We start from the raw sequence: 21,527 nt of genomic DNA on the forward strand, positions 1-21,527 counted from the left end.
ATTGCCTTAGACCGCTGCAACAACTCTCTTCCCTCTGCAGCAGACATTTGGTGAGCAGTATGTTTGAAACACCGAATCTCAATAAAATCACAGTATTTTCATCACAATACATATCGGATCGGCACCTAAGTATCATGATAATATCGTGAGATCCCTGGCAATTCCCAGACCTATACAATATTGTGTGCTATATCTTGGAAAATAAATACATGTGATTCTATGACAACATAATGTTTGTTTCCAACATTAGGGCTGCTAAATATGGCTTTGTGTTTTGTTTCCATGCCATGATACTAACGATTATTGCAACTACTGGAATCGTCCCAGCCCTACTAAATTATAGCTTAATCATATTTAGGAAGTTCATTTTCTTAGAAAATAACTGCCCCGTGCTTCTCTGGCCATGCATATATCCCAGTCTATTTAATAGATAACAGACACTCGCCTGATCTCGCACGCCCAATTAGGAGAGGTATGGCTACTGAACTTGAAGCAGCAAGAATGATGAGAGCAGACACTTGCACTTTTTCTTACGTTTTGCATAGCCTATAGCCTACCCTTTAGGCGCTGGAAGATTTGCAGGCAGAGACAAATAAATGGGTTATCAATATTTATTGAAAAGGCACCTCTACTCACGTTGGTTGAGTGCCCTCCACTTCTTTCCATTTATGAATATTTGTTTCCACACACTGGTGAACTGCACTGCAGCCTAGTCATGACATAGGGTGGTGGCAGGTAGCCTAGAAGGTAGCCTAGGGGTTAGAGCATGTATTCCCAAACTGGGGTACGCATAATGCCGCTGGGGGTACGCCAAATAAAAATGTGATTCACATTTGGAAAAATATATTTTTATTTATTTATATGCTTTCACAAAAAAAAATCTTCACATTTTCAAACAGTCCATTTATATTTTCCAACGGGGAAATACATTTGGGTGAGTTTTTTTTCTCCCCTGAGCAACCTCGTTTCACTCGTTTCATTAAACCATCTGGTGTTCAGCGAAATGACAACACAATGTCAAATACAGGTAGCCTAGTCAAATAATTAACATCCAATCTATTAACTGTTACTCTCTCAGGGAAAAATTGGGCGTGCAAAATTATTCAGCCCCTTTACTTTCAGTGCAGCAAAGTCTCTCCAGAAGTTCAGTGAGGATCTCTGAATGATCCAATGTTGACAGGGAGACATAGTGGAGTGATAACACGTGCAAGCAGTTGCTCCCCGATGCCATTTGGGTACACTGCAGCATCCACCGAGAGGCTTTTGCTGCCAAGAGAATGCCTGACAGCTTGAAAGACGTTTTGGACACTACAGTGAAAATGGTTAACTTTGTTAAAGGAAGGCCCCTGAACTCTTGTGTATTTTCTGCACTATGCAATGATATGGGGAGCGACCATGTAATTATTTTACAACAAACATTGATATCTAACGTGCGCTGGATATCAAGGGGCAAAGTATTGACACGTTTTTTTTGTTTAAATTGAGAGACGAGCTTAAAGTTTTCTTTACTGACCATCATTTTTACTTGTCTGATTGCTTGCATGATGATTTCTCACACGACTGGCCTATCTGGTTGATGTTTTTTCTCGACTGAATGATCTGAATCTAAGATTAGAGGGCGTCTCCTCAGCTATTCAATGTGCTGGACAAAATTGAGGCTATAATTAAGAAGTTGGAGCTCTTCACTGTCTGTATTATGATTTTTTTTTTTTGTGCAAATTAACTCAAGCTTACGGACACTGTCAAATGGGATATAGCAAAGTACCTGAGTGAGTTGGGCGCGCAATTATGCAAGTACTTTCCAGACACGGATAACACAACTGGGTTCGTTATCCCTTTCATGCCCTGCCTCCAGTCCACTTACCGATATCTGAACAAGAGTGCCTCATCGAAATTGCAACAAGCGGTTCTGTGAAAATTGAATTTTATCAGAAGCCACTGCCAGATTTCTGGATTGGGCTGCGCTCAGAGTATCCTGCTTTGGTAAATCGCGCTGTTAAGACACTGATGCCCTTTGCGACCATGTATCTATGTGATAGTGGATTCTCGGCCTTCACTAGCATGAACACTAAATACAGGCACAGACTGTGTGTGGAAAATGATTTAAGACTCACACTCTCCTATACAACCCAACATTGCGGAGTTATGTGCATCCTTTCAAGCATACCCTTCTGATTAACGTGTGTGGCAGGCTTACAATGATGGCAAAAAAACACATTTGAGTGCGCTGACCCTGGTGCTAGAGTTGGTACGTAGCTGGAGGTTGAATGTTTGAAAGGCTACTGGACTATAAAAAGTTTGGGAACCACTGGGTTAGAGCATTGGGCCAGTAACCGAAAGGTCACTGGTTTGAATACCCGAGCCGAGAAGGTGAAAAATCTGTCTGTGCCCTTGAGCAAGGCACTTAATCCTAATTTGCTCCAGAGGTGTCGTACTACTATGGCTGACCCTGTAGAACAAAACATTTCACTGCACCTATCCTGTGTAATCTAATCTGCGGGGACAACGGAATATTTTAATGCCAAAGTTGCCTGTCTGACCGCCCGCATGCACCATGAAAAATGTTGACCGCGCTGCAATGATCTATGCCGGGGCCCGTGGGAATGCAGCCATCTAGCTCCAAGTACCTAAACTGACACAATGTTTTTTTTATGAGGTTGTTGAACTAGGTTTGCAATAGGTGTGTGTTTTTAGTTGACTCTCATTTTACCCACTTCCAGTCACGTTCATTCAAGTACATGTTCATCCGAAACAACAGTTCCCCCTTTCATACTTTCCCTAGTAATGAAGTCTGTAATATCCTTCCCCAGACCATATTTCATATAAAGCAATAAATAAGCATATGCTTTGGGAAATGTAAAATCCATAATTTGGTAGCCGGGCGCATAATTCGGTAGCCGGGCGCATAATTCGGTGTCTCTTGACAGTGTGGAAATTAGTTTGCCTAATGAATTCTATCAGGTTATGACGAATGTGCTTACTCACATCACATCAGCGCTCTGTTGAGTAGTGAAGAGAGGAGGGAACCCACTCCCATGACCAACTGACCAGGGTCTCCACTCTATATTTATGTGACTGGCTGCTGGCCTGAACAGGGAAATCCACTTTATCAGCAGTTATGGGAAGGGCATCTGTGCCGCTGTACTTTGTCAGCATGGGTAATGATGTACCTTCATGTTAAATAGGACACCTCACAGAATAGAATAGGCCAAAATCTAATGTGAGCTCAAACAGAACAGCCAAGGTCAATAACTACGACAGACAAGATTAGATTGGTCATAATCACCAGAGCAGCGACAGTTATGGGTAGTTTAGTCCTTCAGTGTTTTCTGCCATCTGAATGGATGAGTTGTTTGGATCCTGGACAGGAGTGGGTCGCAGGGAATGAAGAGAAATGCTTTTAAAGACATGCTCCGGTACTTTGGTGACTAAAAGTGTTTTTTAAATCTCCCGCTTTGGACAGGATGTGTCAATGTGCAGTTCATACATGCGTAATCTATTAGCAGAATTACTGTCTTACCTCAATTGGCCACAAAATCCATAGTTTGAAAGCAACTTTTCTTGAAGCTGTGCTGTGCCATATTCCCTACATTTCCCCTCATGTGGGCCAGCCCCTAGCAATTTTAGTTCTAGCCATTAAGCTTCAGCCCCTTGCATTTGAGTGACAGCTAGCAAGAGGCCTGCTCAGAATTGTCCAATGAGGGTTGCGGGGCAGGTCCAATGGCTCAGTGGACACAGCAGAGCGAGAAAGCCATGAGAAGTTGCGCATACAATGCCTTCAGAAAGTATTCACACCTCTTGACGTTTTCCACATTTTGTTGTGTTACAGCCAGATACAGACGTCCTTCCTAACTCAGTTGCTGGAGAAGAAGGAAACCCCACAGTTGCAGAGTTTAATGGCTGTGATAGGCAAAAACTGAGGATGGAACAAAAACATTGTAGTTCCTCCTTTAGGGATGCACGATATATCGGTGAGCATATCGGAATATGCCAATATTATCTAAAAATGCCAACATTGGCATCGGCCTGATGTCTGTCTAGTTTAACGGCGATGTGAAAAACCGATGTCAAAGCTGATGTGCATACCTATATAACGTAAGTAGATGATGTGATGACATCACAAAAAGAAAATGATGCTACACAGAACAAATGATGCTAATGTAATGACTACACAGAACAAAAACAGAAAAGTACTAAGGGCACACTTCCAACAATTAAACAAGAAGTTGAGCAGTCATCTGAAAGAGTAAGAACATTTCAGTGCGACAACTCAAAGGTGAAATCCATTGATGCCAAGATAATGGAATTCTTTGCCCATGACAATCAACCGTCCTCTGTCGTGGATGATGTTGGCTTTCACCGTCTGGTCGAGCCTCGATACACACTATTTTTCAGATGTTGCCCTACCTGAGTTGTACGTTTCAACAATACTGTGCATCTATGAGCTACTTGCTATGGGCGTCACTGCTATTAGCTTCACTACTGACATTTGGACCAGCCCCATGAGCATGCTGAGTCTGACAGCACAGTGGGTTGATGAGGATTTCATACTGATAAAGGCATATTGCATGCTCAAGAATGTGCTGGTTCTCATACCACTGCCGCCATTTCAATGGCATTTGAGAACATGTTTGAAACGTGATACCCTCTGTCATGGCATTGAAACTTCTGATCAACAACTGCCAACACAGACCATGGGGTTAAAACTAGTACTCGAGACTGTGTCGCGACCATGGTCGATGCTATGTACAAGGACCGCTACTTCGATGCAGACAAGAAACAGGGTTTATGTGTAATGTTACATACACAGCTGGACAAGATGGAAACGGACACAGTGACATTGAGCACCGAGGAAGAGGACCCACGACAGAAGAGGCCATGGACAGACCGAGCTAAAACCACTGCTTGACATGTATGATGAAATCCTGGTTGAGAATAAAACGACTGAACAAATGAACAACAAAACAGCACAGCAAGTAAGTGAAATAAATAGATTTTGATTATATTTGACTGGTAATGGGGACACGTAAATGCCAACAAAATAACTTTTTGGTGTGTAACCTTTTATTTAACTAGGCAAGTCAGTTAAGAACATTGTTTTTTACATTGACGGCCTACCCCGGCCAAACCTCGGATGACGCTGGGACTCCCAATCACGGCCGGATGTGATACAGCCTGGATTCGAACCAGGGACTGTAGTTACGCCTCTTGCACTGGGATTCGGTGCCATAGATCGCTGTGTGTGTGTGAACTATTTAACTCTACTAGAATGCTTAAAAGGCAGCAAAAATGTTTTATATCAGTTATCTGTATTGTTTTTTTGGCAAGGAAAATATTAGATTTCGGTATCGGCCAATAATGTCATGTCAGTGCATCCCTATCCTCCCCAATACTAACCTAATTGACAGAATGAACAGAAGGAAGCCTGTACAGAATAAAATGATTATAAAACACTTATCCTGTTTGCAATAAGGCACAAAAGTAAAACTGCAATAAATTTGGCAATTTTTTCAAATTGTATGTACTGAATACAAACCATTATCTTTGGGGGAAATCCAACACTATAACTAGTGCCTGCAACCTGGTTCAGGTTATCAGTTAACCGACCAGGGTAGTTACAAACAGCACAGGAATTAAATCATTATCATGTATTGATCACATCTTTACTATTGCTGCAGAAATGTGCTTTTAAAGCATTATCCAAATCCATTGGATGTAGTGATCACAATATAGTCGCCATGTCTAGGAAAACGAAAGGTCCAAAGGATGGACCTAATCTAGTGTTTGTGGTCATACAAGTTTTGTATTGATTCCTATGTTGTTGATGTAAAGAATATTTATGGTCTGGTGTGTAATAAGGAGCAACTAGACACTGCACTTGACACACTTTATGAAATTACTAATAAGCACCCACCTATTAAGAAAATTACTGTTAAATCCCTGTGGATTGATTTAGGAAAAACATTATGTGGTTGAGAGGGATGAGGCAAAGCAATGACAAATAGGTCTGGCTGCACAACCGATTGGCAAACATACTGCATATTGAGAAAGCATGTGACTAAACTGATTAAAAAGAAATGACTACACTATGAAACAAAGAACAATTACATAAAGAATGATAGTAAAAAGCTTTGGAGCACCTTTAAATAAAATTTGGGGCAAAAAGGCAAACTCCGCTCCATCATTCATTGTATCAGATGTCTCATCACAAAACCCACTGATATTGCCAACTACTTTAATGTTTTTCATTGGCAAGATTAGCAAACTTAGGCATGACATGCCAGCAGCAAACGCTGACTCTACACATCCAAGTATAACTGATGAAATTATGAAGCATTGTAAGTTTGAATTTTGTAAAGCCAGTGTGTGTGCGTATGTATGCGGATGACTCAACACTATACACATCAGCTAATACAGCGAGTGAAATCACTGCAAAGTTGAATAAAGAGGTGCAGTTAGGTTCAGAATGGATGGCAAGGAATAAATTAGTACTAAATATTTCAAAAACTAAGAGCATTGTATTTGGGACAAATCATTCACTAAACCCTAAACCTCAACTGAATCTTGTAATAAATAATGTTGAAATTGAGCAAATTGAGATTACTAAACTGCTTGGAGTATCCCTGGATTGTAAACTGTCATGGTAAAAACATGTTGATACAACAGTAGCTAAGATGGGGAAAAGTCTGCCCATAAAATGTGCTACTCTACCTTCTTAACAGCATTATCAACAAGGCAGGTCCTACAGGCCCTAGTTTGTCACACCTGGGGTACTGTTCAGTCTTGTGCCACAAAAAGGGACCTCGGGAAAATACAATTGGCTCAGAACAGGGCAGCACGACTGGCCCTTAAATGTACACAGAGAGTTAACCATAATAATATGCATGTAAGGCTCAAGGTGGAGGAGAGATCGACTTCATTACTTTTTTTGTATGTGTTGATATGCTGAATAAGCTCGGACACACATGCATACCCCACAAGACATGTCCCCAAAGTTCTCTTTACAGTCCGAAGTCCAGAACAGATTATGGGTGGTGCACAGTACTACATAGAGGCATGGCTACATGGAACTCTATTCCACATCACGTAACTGATGCAAGCAGTAGAATCCGATAAAACATTTATTTAAAAAAGAAAAATACATCTTATGGAACAGCGGGGACTGTGAAGAGACATACAGACGCATACACATAAGACACACTCTACACACACATATGCATGGATGTTGCATTGTAAATATGTGATAGTGAAGTAGTGGCCTGAGGTAACACACAAACACATCACCAAGTATCATTCTTAATTTTTTCGAGCATGGTGGTGGCTGCATCATGTTATGGGTATGCTTGTCATTGGCAAGGACTAGGGAGTTTATGAAAAAAATTAATGTAATATATCTAAGGCCAGTCAAAATTGTTTAATGGATTTTCCCTAGAAAAGTGTGGGGAGCGAGCAAATGTTTTTTCATTTTTTAAATTAAACAATAAATAAAAACATTTAAGTGGATAAGGAATAACGGTACATTACCACATTGCCCTAGGCCTAATGTGAGCTTCGAGTTATATTATTCCATGTGAAAACCTACACAATTTTTCTTAAAAAGAATGAAGATGTTACAATGTTGTTATAACCAAGAGAAGTTAAACACAGTGGGAAGTATAACTTGTGACAGTTCATTTATTCCCGATTTGAAATTAAAATAAAATAAAATATATATATATAAAAATACTTCAATCTAATCTCGTCATTTAATGTGATGTATAGGGTAATAGAGTAGACTATTTAAAAAATGTAAATCTAATTCAAGAATGATTGCCAAACAATTGTAATCATATTAAAATGTTGATGTATAATAATGAGTTCATTACCTGAATGCATATATACAGTGTGGCAAAAAAGTATTTAGTCAGCCACAAATTGAGCAAGTTCTCCCACTTAAAAAGATGAGAGGCCTGTAATTTTCATCATAGGTACACTTAAACTATGACAGACAAAATGAGAAAAAAAATCCAGAAAATCACATTGTAGTTTTTTTTTTAAATGAATTTATTTGCAAATTATGGTGGAAAATAAGTATTTGGTCACCTACAAACAAGCAAGATTTCTGGCTCTCCCAGACTTGTAACTTCTTCTTTAAGAGGCTCCTCTGTCCTCCACTCGTTACCTGTATTAATGGCACCTGTTTGAACTTGTTATCAGTATAAAAGACACCTGTCCACAACCTCAAACAGTCACACTCCAAACTCCACTATGACCAAGACCAAAGAGCTGTCAAAGGACACCAGAAACTAAATTGTAGACCTGCACCAGGCTGGGAAGACTGAATCTGCAATAGGTAAGCAGCTTGGTTTGAAGAAATCAACTGTGGGAGCAATTATTAGGAAATGGAAGACATACAAGACCACTGATAATCTCCCTCGATCTGGGGCTCCACGCAAGATCTCACCCCGTGGGGTCAAAATGATCACAAGAACGGTGAGCAAAAATCCCAGAACCACACAGGGGGACCTAGTGAATGACCTGCAGAGAGCTGGGACCAAAGTAACAAAAGCCTACCATCAGTACACACTACGCCGCCAGGGACTCAAATCAGTGCCTGCAGTGCCAGACGTGTCCCCCAGCTTAAGCCAGTACATGTCCAGGCCCATTTGAAGTTTGCTAGAGAGCATTTGGATGATCCAGAAGAAGATTTGGGAGAATGTCATATGATCAGATGAAACTAAAATATAACTTTTTGGTAAAAACTCAACTCGTCATGTTTGGAGGACAAAGAATGCTGAGTTGCATCCAAAGAACACCATACCTACTGTGAAGCATGGGGGTGGAAACATCATGCTTTGGGGCTGTTTTTCTGCAAAGGGACCAGGACGACTGATCCGTGGAAAGAATGAATGGGGCCATGTATCGTGAGATTTTGAGTGAAAACCTCCTTCCATCAGCAAGGGCATTGAAGATGAAACGTGGCTGGGTCTTTCAACATGATCCCAATGATCCCAAACACACCGCCCGGGCAACGAAGGAGTGGCTTCATAAGAAGCATTTCAAGGTCTTGGAGTGGCCTAGCCAGTCTCCAGATCTCAACCCCATAGAAAATCTTTGGAGGGAGTTGAAAGTCCGTGTTGCCCAGCAACAGCCCCAAAACATCACTGCTCTAGAGGAGATCTGCATGGAGGAATGGGCCAAAATACCAGCAACGGTGTGTGAAAACCTTGTGAAGACTTGCAGAAAACGTTTGACCTCTGTCATTGCCAACAAAGGGTATATAACAAAGTATTGAGATAAACGTTTGTTATTGACCAAATACTTATTTTCCACCATAATTTGCAAATAAATTCATTAAAAATCCTACAATGTGATTTTCTGGATTTTTTTTCTAATTTTGTCTGTCATAGTTGAAGTGTACCTATGATGAAAATTACAGGCCTCTCACCTTTTTAAGTGGGAGAACTTGCACAATTGGTGGCTGAATATATATATATATATATATATATATATATATATATATATATATATATATATGCGTTAACAAAATATCCATAGAAATATGATTAGGCCTCTCATAGACTATAGGCCTTGTAGAAATAGGGTCAATTAAGTTAGGTCTGCCAAATTAATGTAGCATTGGAAAAATACAAATCCAGCCATAGAGTATAGCCTATCATCAAAAACGTTGTTGTATAACATGCTCAATTAGAAGCATAAATCTATAAAGAGCAAGCTTGACTAAATTCTAGCCCATTAACTTTGCTCACGACATCCTCCTTGGATTGTCCTGTCTGGCTTCCACAAAAAGCCCCCACTTTGGAGCAAGTCGGTCACATCATTGTGGAGCTGCTGATCTGCATGAAGTGTGTGCATGCGTGCCACTGGCGATGTACTTTGCTGGCCATGCTAGCTGTTTCCGGCGGCGCATCATCACGTCAAACACATTCCTTTTGATTTTTGCGGGTGTTGGAGAAAGGTAAGGTGGGTCATACGTTAAACATTAAAATTCTACTTTGTCTAGCCTAAGCACAGGCAAAATCCTAGAGGAAAATCTTGTTCATTCTGCTTTCCAAAAGACACGGAGACATTACCCTTTCAACAGGACAATAACCTAAAACATAAGGCCAAATGCACTGAGTGTTGCTGAGTGGCCTAGTTACAGTTTTGACTTAAATCTGCTTCAAATCTATGGCAAGACTTGAAAATAGCTCTCTAGGAACCAACTTGGCAGAGCTTGAAGAATATATATTTTTTTATAATGTATAAATATTGTACAATCCAGGTGTGCAAAGCTCTTAGACTTACCCATAAAGACAGCTGTAATTGCTGCCAATGTTGATTCTAACATGAATTTATTCAGGGGACTGAATACTTAGCTAATCAAGCTATTATAAATTCAAACATTTTGTTTACATTTAAAAAAAAAAGTTTTTATCTGTAGATCATTGACAAAAAATGAGAAATATATTTTAACCCCACCTTGTAACACCAACAAATTTGGAATGATTGAAGGGGTGTGAATACTTTCTGTAGGCACTGTATGTGGCATGATACACTTTACAGGGACCACTTTTGGCTCGTGAGTCAGTGCTACTTTCAGAACTACTGGTTAAAAAATATTGGAGAATCTCTTTAAGCTGGCAGGAGAGGAGAAGCTGCACACCTATTGTTAGGTTTAAGAATATGAGTGTCTGAAGAAGTCATGTCAAAGTAATGGCAAAGTCATCATATTTGTCCCACCTCCCAGATTTAATGTTTGTTTATTTACCCTTAGCTAGGTGGGCGGAGAGAAGTAAAGGTGGGAGTGGAGAGGGGGATAGAGGGCCACTGAGTGGGAGATAATTATGAAAAGTTAGAAGAGTTGGTGTTAGAAGAGGGAGGGGCAGAGGGCAAGAAAGGGGAAGAGAGTCTGTTTGCAGGCCAGAGAAAAAGCATCAAGATCCAGGGATGAGACACTTGCTCTGGTGATTGCATCAGTTGTGGCTTGAGCACAGGCTCTGTCACTTTAAAGAGAGGGAGTGAGGGAGATGGAAGTAGAAGTCTGTGCAGGGCAGCCTACTTGTTTCTATGAGCAAGGGAGAAACCAAGATAGTGATAGTTGAAGGGAGATGTAAAACAGACACACAGGGAGATGTAAAGGGGTAGATAATGTGATTATCTGTTCATTTCTGGTCATGAACCTTATTTTGCTTGATTGCCATCGGGCTGTCTCATCATGTGTATGCTAGGTCCTCAGTCCTCTCATGTCAGCTTGATTTTGGGATGTTCCATGTCCACCTCATTGAATGTCATCACGGGATGTGTGTGTGTTTTATAATGGAGTAAAATGGATTCTTCTAATCTGTTCTAACACCACCATATTCACTGCAAATCCATTTTGAACCAAAACAAAAAGCCCAGATTTGTCCAAATAGACAAGACCATAAAACAGCTTATTATTAGCAGCGACACTGTCTGCTTTGAGACTAATTTTAAAACACAATTCAAAAGAAGCAGCGCCTTTATAGTGGGAGTGTCTGTATTTTAATATAAAAATGATAAAAATAGATGTTATGACTGTCAATCGAATTCCAATGTAGCAGTAGGCCTATAATCCCAATGGGAGTCCGATCAGTCCTTCTGATGACAACACAGCCTTAGTTTTTTGTTCTATTTGGTATGTGCTTTGTGTTTGATCTGATGTAGGAACCTTAACAGTGCCAATCTCAAGGGGCCCGTTTTACTTTTGGGGCTAAAAATAAGAAATTAGAAAAAAATCCCGTGTGGACGTCACTACAGACTCCGAAATGAAGGTTTATGGAGGCACACCAGGCTGCAAGGTGTGTGTTAACTTTGGTATTTGAAGTCTCAAGCCCCTCTGCAGCAGTAGACAATGAGCAGACACACACTCTCACACACACCTCCCAGTACCCATGGGTTCAGTCTGGAGTCTGTCTTTCAACATGCCTGCCCTGAGCCCAGTGTTATGTCGTGTGATTGCATGTTTCAGACAGACCAAGCATTCTACAGAGAGACATACATGACCCTGGGGGCACTATTACCTATACTACCAGACTCTGGACACTGCTTCCTCTGCTACCTGTTTACCAGCCTCTTTACTGCACAAACTGGTCTTAGTTTACAGAGGTTATGGCAAAAACTGTACAGAATAATGCTGGTAACAGAATGTTTATATTTGAAACCTGAATAACATCTCTCTCTCTCTCTCTGTGCCTTTGCCCTCTCTTCTTTAGCCTTTACTATGGTATGATACACTAGATGGGTCTAGTTCATAGTCTTAATCGGTCCTAATGGATGCATGGTAGTGATGGGGAGGGGAAATTATATGATATTATATTGATATTCGAGGCAGATGTATTGATTTTTAAAAAAATCTAAAAAAAGTATATATATATTTTTTTTTTTTTAACTATAGCTAGTTGGCGCAAGACGACTGTACCTGCTACAAACTACGGTATTTTTTAGTTCTATACCTTGTTCCCCATCTTCTTTTTAAATAGTTAGCCAACATGTTTTCAGCACTTTTATTTCTGCTGCTTTTTCCATGACAGCTTTCAGTTGGTTAGTCTATGATCCCTTATTGATGTCACTTGTTAAATCCACTTCAATCAGTGTAGATGAAGGAGACAGGTTAAAGAAGGATTTTTAAGGCTTCAGACAATTGAGACATGGATTGTGTATGTGTGTCATTCAGAGGGTGAATGGGAAAGTCAAAAGATTTAAGTGCCTTTTGAATGAGTTATGGTAGAGGGTGCCAGACGCACTTGTTTCTGTCAAGAACTGCAATGCTGCTGGGTTTTTCCACGCTCAACAGATTCCCGTGTGTATCAAGAATGGTCCAACACCCAAAGGACATCCAGCCACCTTGACACAACTGTGGGAAGCATTGGAGTCAACATGGGCCAGCATCCCTGTGTAATGCTTTAGACACCTTGTCGAGTCCACGCCCCGACGAATTGAGGCTGTTCTGAGGGCAAAAGGTTGTGCAGCTCAATATTAGGAAGGTGTTCCAAAACAATATGTTTGGAACATCAAATTGCAATAAAATAACAGTATCGAATCACAATACATATCATATGGCCATCAAAGTATTGTCATAATATCGTATTGTGAGGTCTCTGGCAGTACCCTGCTTTAAATTGAGGTTTATATCTGTACACAGTCATTCCATTTCATATTACGGGCATAGGCTTGGCTGCTTTTCAGACTTCAGGGTTTTTTTTGTCTCTAGCTCTGCCTATCCTCTTTTCTTTCTTGCTTCTCTCTCGGTTTCTACCTGCTTTCTGTTACTTTCATGTAGCACCCCATTCATGTTCTTCTGACACCCCTCTCTCCTGCGTACTGCCCCCTCCTTCTCTTTCCTCCCATAACCTGTCTTCCTCTTTCCGGCAGCTCTCCCCTCATGTCTCCTGACACCCCTCTCTCCTGCTTACTGCCCCCTCCTTCTCTTTCCTCCCATAACCTGTCTTCCTCTTTCCGGCAGCTCTCCCCTCATGTCTTTTGAGCACCCCTCTGTTTTCTACATCCCTCTAGGGTTGGGCGATCTTAGACATGATAGACATCAGTTGTCGACAGTGACGACATCATGAATTGGCAGGTGATGGTGACAGACGATGGTTTAGCCTATTTGAACTTGGTAGCGCACAAGTGACGTTCCGAGTAATTTGCCTATTTCTATTTGCTGTAGCCTATTTCAATACATATGTTTTAATATAGCTTACAGACCACAAGAGAGGAATGTAGGCCAGACAGAGCGGAGAAGCCCACCAAAGCAGCGTAAAATGTCCAGTCAGAAAGAGATTTGAATAGCCTAAACTTAAGGAGCCAGAGCAATAAAAATGAGACAAATCAAACAATATCAAAAGCCTATAGAATTGTTTATTTTATTACAAGTTTAACCTTTAAGAAAGAAATTATCCATGCAAGGTTGAAAGCCAAATCGCCAATAACCCATCCTCATTCCTCCTACTGGCCTATCATACTAGCTTTAAGACAAGTTGAAGTTATGAACAGTAGCTTATTTCCAAAATATTTTAGCCTATGAAGGTGTTGTCATAAAGTTGCATTAGATTTCGTGCTATAGCCCAACTGTCATTTTAGCTGAGGTTTTGTTAATTATTGTTATTCTTTTCACCAACATTTTTTTTGGGGGGGGGGCAGTGGCCAATGGGGCTGAAATAATCATATATCTCACAATGTTTTATGGGTACATAATCACGATAGGAGAAAAGTTGACATCGCCCAACCCTACATGCCTCCACCTCTGTTTTTACTCCAGAGCCCCTTCAGGAAGGAAGAGAGTGAGTGACCCCGGCCTCAGTGGCGTGTGCTGTGTTTGGTGTCACAGGCCAGCATGCTTAGTGACCGCTTTAGCTGCTAATCTATCCCTGGAGAGGACGTTGTTATGCAGTTCACACTCGTCTCATCTCAGGTGCAGGGATATGTGTGTTTGAAGGGGGTCTTGCGCCGCCTATGCAGTGATAGCGGAAACCCTGCCAACTCCATGGTAAAACCAGGCAAATCCCACTAGTCTGCAAGTGGCCACTCCTCTACTCATCCTAACCTTCCATTAGGACCAGTCGTCTGTGTCATATTATCAGATATCGATATTTAATAAAGCCCCTACTCAACGCTTCATCTTCCCATAAAATATCTCCAGGTCCTGTTCTGGTGTCCGGCCGCAAATCACCCCCCCCGCCCCTACGTTGGTCCTAGCACAGCGTTTTCCTCTAATTGAGTTCCGGGTCTGATTTAATGTCACGTCAGACACTGAGACAGAGGAGAGCAAGAGTTGGGGCAAAGGAGGAGTGTGTGTGTGTATGTGTGTGTCCCTCTCTCTCTCTACATGTCTGCTCTGTCGGTATTCTGTAAGACGCTTGACTGCGTCTTTACTTTTGTAGTGTGCTGGCTGATTCAGGCGGTCTGCCCTTCGAGTTCCCATCACAGAGAGGGTCACTGAGGAGAACGCTCTTCTGTCACTGAGTTGCAAGTTTTTGGACAACCACCTCTTTAACATGGTTTGTCTTTGTTATGCAGTGCATGTCTTTATTGCTGTGGGTAGGCCTAAATGTTGCCTAGATGGGTGCTGATTGTAATTATCTAAATGTTGCTGAAAACCTGAACAGAATGTTAACACAGGCCCAGAGAGTTGGATCTGATATAGGATCAGTTTACACTCCCCCAATCCAGTAATGACCATCAGGGGCAAAAACATTATACTGATATTAGATCAGCTCCTAAGGGCAATGACATCTTCCTACTATTGATTTGCACCCCCCACCCCCTTTTTTTTTGACCTCAGAACAGCCTCAATTTGTCAGGGCATGGACTCTACAAGGTGTCAAGCGTTCCACAGGGATGCGGGCCCATGTTGTTTCAATGCTTCCCACAGTTGTGTCCAGTTGGCTGGATGTCCTTTGTGTGGTGGACCATTCTTAGCTGTGTTGCAGTTCTTGACACAAACCAGTGCCCCTGGCACCTACTACCATACCCAGTTAAAAGGTACCTACATTTTGTGTCTGGCCCATTCACCCTCTGAATGGCACACAAACACAATCCATGTCTCAACTGTATCGAGGCTTAAAAATCCTTCTTTAACCTGTCTCCTCCACTTAATCTACACTCATTTGAAATGGATATAACAGGTTACATCAATAAGGGATCATAGCTTTCACCAGGTCAGTCCGTCATGGAATGGGCAGGTGTTCTTAATGTTTTGTACACTCAGTGTACTCCATTTGGCACAGCTGGATAAGTTTGTTCTCACTTTGTTCTAAGATACCTTTTTGCACATCAGCAGAACCTGCCCTCATCTCCATTTCCCTGTATAAAGAACACTCCCCTCCACCTTGACAACCTTGGATAAAGCAGACCTTTGTCCTCACTCCTCTCCTCTACTGGTTGTACCAGTCATAGAAATAGAATGAATAGGATGGCTTGGAACCTCTAACCCTGGAAAGTTGAATGGGGATGCCCGTTCTATTCATTGTATTTCTACAGTACAAGTGTCCTCTCCCCTTCTGCTGACTGGGCTGCTGGGGCAATGCATGGTACAGTTGTCCCTTTATTTGATTTGCCACCTCAGTGAAGCTGGCCGGGTCCTCCATGGGTCCCTGCTGGTTCTCTGCTGGGTCCCTGAGTCACAGGCAGGGGCCATTCAGGGGCCAGGGCCACAATGAAACTCACTGCCAGCCTGCCAGTTGTCAGCTGTTGCTGCCAACTTTCCAGATAAAAGTGGTCAATGGCCTGCAGTTGTCAGGATATTAGTGTTAAGGGGATTTGGACTTGGCGCCTCTCTGTTACCTGAATGCCGTTATTAAGAGGCAGAGAAAGTATTTTTTTATTTTCTGTTTTTATATTTTGTGAACAGACTTATTGAATGTTAGCTACTGTGAGCTCCAAAAGTATTGGGACAGTGCCATTTTTAGTTTTGGCGCTGTACTGCAGCACTTGAAATTATACACTGTCTATGAGTTTAAAAAATAATATATTTTAAATTGTTTAACCTTTATTTAACTAGGCAAGTCAGTTAAGAACAAATTCTTATTTTCAATGACGACCTAGGAACAGTGGGTTAACCTCCTGTTCTGGGGCAGAACGACAGATTTGTACTTTGTCAGCTCGGGGGTTTGAACTTGCAACCTTCCGGTTAAAGTACAGACTGTCACCTTTCATTTCAGTTTTTTTCCCATCCGTATCGGGTGAACCTTTTGACAAATTACCTCACTTTTTGTACATAGACCTCCCGTTTTAAGAATAATGTTTCTAGACACTTCTACATTAATGTGGATACTGCCATGATTACGGATAATCCTGAATGAATCATGATTAATGAGTGAGAAATTTATAGACAAACAAATATCATACCCCCAAGACAGGCTAACCTCACCATTACAATAACAAGGGAGGTTAGCATTTTTGGGGGGGTATGATATTTATACTAAACTTTTGACAACTTTAATACATGTGAATTTGTCACATTACATTACTGTTCCCTTAAAATGGGGGGACTATATACAGAAAGTGTTGTAATTTCGAAATAAAAATACCCTCAAATTATAGCAGACAATAACCTCAGTCATTGTGTCATTTCAAATCCAAAGTGTTCAGAGCCAAAACAACATGCGTCACAGTCACAATACTTTTGGTGCTCACTGTATATATCCTAGTAGTAATATTCATGTTATGTGGCTGTACATTGGTATAGTATGCCCGTTCCTGCCCTTTAAATGAGAATCCTTGTAAGGGCCCCGGACAGGGAAAGTTAGGCTACTGTGCTGGTTTAGCCTGTATCTGGGGCTGTCCTGTTTTAGTGCGCTGTTTCCCTGGGCCCTGTGAGTTCTGTAGCTGCCAAGTCTGATCCTGTCTGTCTCCATGTGACGTCTGATCCCCTAAATCGCTGCGTCACGGTGCGGTCCAGGCACTCAGCTGTCCCCCTCGGGCCGCCTGACCAGCTCACACTAATCCCCCCAGCCCCACACAGGGCTAAATACGCACACTCACGCTCTCCCCGTGTGTGTGTGTGTGTGTGTGTGTGTGTGTCTGTATACAGTACCAGTCAGAAGTTTGGACACCTACTCATTCAAGGGTTTTTCTTTATTTTTACTGTTTACGCATTGTAGAATAGTTAAGACATAAAAACTATGAAATAACACATATGTAGTCATCTAGTAACCAAAAAAGTGTTAAACAAATCAAAATATATTATGTTTTAGTTTCATCAAAGTAGCCTCCTTTTGCCTAGATGACGACAGCTTTGTACACTCTTGGCATTCTCTCAACCAGCTTCATGAGGAATTATTTTCCAATAGTCTTGAAGGAGTTCCCACATGCTGAGCACTTGTTGGCTGCTTTTCCTTCACTCTGCAGTCCAACTCATCCCAAACCATCTCAATTGGGTTGAGGCCAGGTCATCTGATGCAGCACTCCATCACTCTCCTTGGTCAAATAGCCCTTACACAGCCTGGAGGTGTGTTTGCGGTCATTGTCCTGTTGAAAAACAAATGATGGTCCCACTAAGCAGAAACCAGATGGGATGGTGTATCGCTGCAAAATGCTGTGGTAGCCATGCTGGTTAAGTGTGCCAGACAGTGTCACCAGCAAAGTACCCCCACACATCACACCATCTCTTCCATGCTTCACGGTGAGAACCATACATGCGGCGACACAGCGGTTGGAACCAAAATTCGCAAATATGGACTAATTGAACCAAAGGACAGATTTCCACCTGTGCATTGCTCGTGTTTCTTGGCCCAATCAAGTCTCTTCTTATTATTGGAGCCCTTTAGTAGTGGTTTCTTTGCAGCAATTCGACCATGAAGGCCTGATTCACGCAGTCTCCTCTGAACAGTTGATGTTGTGAAGTATTTATATGGGATGCATTTATTTGGGATGCAATTTCTGGGGCTGGTAACTAATGAAATGATCCTCTGCAGCAGAGGTAACTCTGGGTCTTCCTTTCCTGTGGCGGTCCTCATGAGAGCCAGATTCATCATAGCGCTTGATGGTTTTTGCGACTGCTCTTGAATAAACTTTAAAAGTTCTTAAAATGTTCCGGATTGTCTTAAAGTAATGATAGACTGTCGTTTTTCTTTGCTTATTTGAGCTGTTCTTGCCTTAATATGGATTTGGTCTTTCACCAAATAGGGCTATCTTCTGTATACCACCCCTACCTTGTCACAACACAACCGATTGGCTCAAACACATTAAGAAGGAAAGAAATTCCACAAATTAACTTTCAACAAGGCACACCTGTTAATTAAAATGCATTCCAGGTGACTACCTCATGACGTTTTTTGAGAGAATGCCAGGAGTGTGCAAAGCTGTCATCAAGGCAAAGTGTGGCTACTTTGAAGAATCTAAAACATAAAATATATTTTTTATTTGTTTTACACTTTTTTGGTTACTACATGATTCCATATGTGTTATTTCATAGTTTTGATGTCTTCAATATTATTCTACAATGTAGAAAACAGTAAAAATAAAGAAACCCTTGAATGAGTAGGTGTGTCCAAACTTTTGACTGGTACTGTATATGTGTGTGTAACCAAAGCTGTTATCAGGATCTCTGTATTTGTATTTCCTCCCCATCTAATCAAGGGGTACAGGCCTGTGTCCCTGACTACTGCAGTAATAGATTGTATAATGCAGGCCGACAAATACGTTTCGCTTCAGTGAGGTTGTAGACGGTGCAGTGGCAGCAGGCTATAGGCCAAAATAAAATGGTTGGACTAGCCTTTAGAAAATCAGTCTGGTTATTTATTTTTTCATCCCTTGTCTGTGTAGTCTGGTCATGCCTCTAGAAAGTGTCATCATCACGGTGAAAACCTAATGAGCTTTCTTTCCCTGCCCTGATGCCCCCACATCACCTGGTGACTTTGTAGCCTGATGATGTATAGGGGTCCTTTCAGCTGTGTGTGAATGGCCTGCTCTACAGAGACATATCATTATAAGGACCTACAGTTCTATCTCCAGCCCTAAAGCAGCAGGCCTGGTCTCATTGTGCTGTGGCTCCCCTGTGGGTGTGTACTGGGGACAGGCCTATAGTACTGCAGAAGGATTTATGCCAGAGTGAGTGGGTGGGAGAGCACTGTAAATCTAGCGTAGTGGACCCCTTATTACTCAGGCTTTAGGCTGTGAGGAGAGGCTGTAGAAGGGATGGGTGTTCAGATGCTCACCTGTTGTGCCCAGCTGGAGGTGGAGATGATGGGTTTATGTATGTACAAATGAATACTAACAGCACTGTGTTTGGGAGGGCTGATGACAGCTGGTGAATACATCCTTTATTCTTCAGGCTTTTTGAAGGTGTGTTTGACACAGTGCATTTGCTTGGACAGGGACTTAATCTGCGCGTTCTGTAGATCTGTCTTATAATTCTGCCTATCTTGTCTCTCAGTTGTATCTGAGCGGAGGTCATGACCCCAGAACAGGTTTTCAACTCTGACCTGTGACTGTACACAGTGTGTTCTAGTGAAAGTGGTTCCTGTGCTGTATAGGAGTGCAGAGAGTGATGGAGAGAGACAGAGCCTAGCGGGGTAATCTAGGTCTGAGCCCATAGGGGAGCTGATCTGATGGGCCTGCAGTCAGTGTAAGCCCTGATAAAGCCTGTTTGTACACGTGTGTGTGTGTGTGTGTGTGTGCGCGTTTTCCACGTGCTTTGGGTCTGTGGAGAGGTGCACCAAGCATGGGATTATACCTCTGGGAATAGGCATTCATGCTACAGAAGACCAGACAAACAGGGAGTGAGAATGGGAGATTGAGGTAGGGAAAGATGTGTGTTTTAGATGCATAGAGGGAGATAGCGAGGGAGGATGGCAGAACATGTTTTTTTTTTTCATTTTTTTTTTTCATCTTTATTTCACCTTTATTTAACCAGGTAGGCTAGTTGAGAACAAGTTCTCATTTGCAACTGCGACCTGGCCAAGATAAAGCATAGCAGTGTGAACAGACAACAACACAGGGTTACACATGGAGTAAACAATAAACAAGTCAATAACAATAGTAGAAAAAAAAGAATCTATATACATTGTGTGCAAAACACATGAGGAGGTAGGCAATAAATAGGCCATAGGAGTAAATAATTACAATTTAGCAGATTAACACTGGAGTGATAAATTATCAGATGAACATGTGCAGGTAGAGATACTGGTGTGCAAAAGAGCAGAAAAGTAAATAAAATAAAAACCGTATGGGGATGAGGTAGGTAAATTGGGTGGGCTATATACCGATGGACTATGTACAGCTGTAGCGATCGATTAGCTGCTCAGATAGCAGATGTTTAAAGTTGGTGAGGGAGATAAAAGTCTCCAACTTCTGAGATTTTTGCAATTCGTTCCAGTCGCAGGCAGCAGAGAACTGGAAGGAAAGGCGACCAAATGAGGTTTTTGCTTTAGGGATGATCAGTGAGATACACCTGCTGGAGCGCGTGCTACGGATGGGTGTTGCCATCGTGATCAGTGAACTGAGATAAGGTGGAGCTTTACCTAGCATAGACTTGTAGATGACCTGGAGCCAGTGGATCTGCCGACGAACATGTAGTGAGGGCCAGCCAACTAGAGCATACAGGTCGCAGTGGTGGGTGGTATAAGGTGCTTTAGTAACAAAACGGATGGCACTGTGATAAACTGCATCCAGTTTGCTGAGTAGAGTATTGGAAGCTATTTTGTAGATGACATTGCCGAAGTCGAGGATCGGTAGGATAGGATAGTCAGTTTTACTAGGGTAAGTTTTACGGCGTGAGTGAAGGAGGCTTTGTTGCGAAATAGAAAGCAGATTTGATTTTGGATTGGAGATGTTTTATGAGTCTGGAAGGAGAGTTTGCAGTCTAGCCAGACACCTAGGTACTTATAGATGATGGGGAGGCAGATGAAGAGAGTAAGAGAAACAGACTAGAGGGAGAGAAAGACGAGGATTAGAATGAGACAAAAGCAGACGCACCATCGGTCGCACGTTCACCAACCCTCTCCTCCTCAGAGTTACTACCTAAAGGTCAGAGCCGTGACGCAGATACAGTGCCGTACAGCTCCGTCTATTCAGTGACATCTGGG

The 21,527-nt window shown here is 41.9% G+C and overlaps 1 protein-coding gene across 1 annotated transcript in view; it reads left to right on the plus strand.

Annotated features, from left to right (window-relative positions):
* The window catches only part of tulp4a (TUB like protein 4a), a 54,001-nt gene that overhangs the window by 3,567 nt on the left and 28,907 nt on the right, over positions 1–21,527 (plus strand). The gene's annotated exons all lie outside the window — the stretch shown is intronic.

The sequence above is a fragment of the Oncorhynchus kisutch genome, linkage group LG21 (assembly GCF_002021735.2).
Source record: "Oncorhynchus kisutch isolate 150728-3 linkage group LG21, Okis_V2, whole genome shotgun sequence".
NCBI classification, from domain to species: domain Eukaryota; kingdom Metazoa; phylum Chordata; class Actinopteri; order Salmoniformes; family Salmonidae; genus Oncorhynchus; species Oncorhynchus kisutch.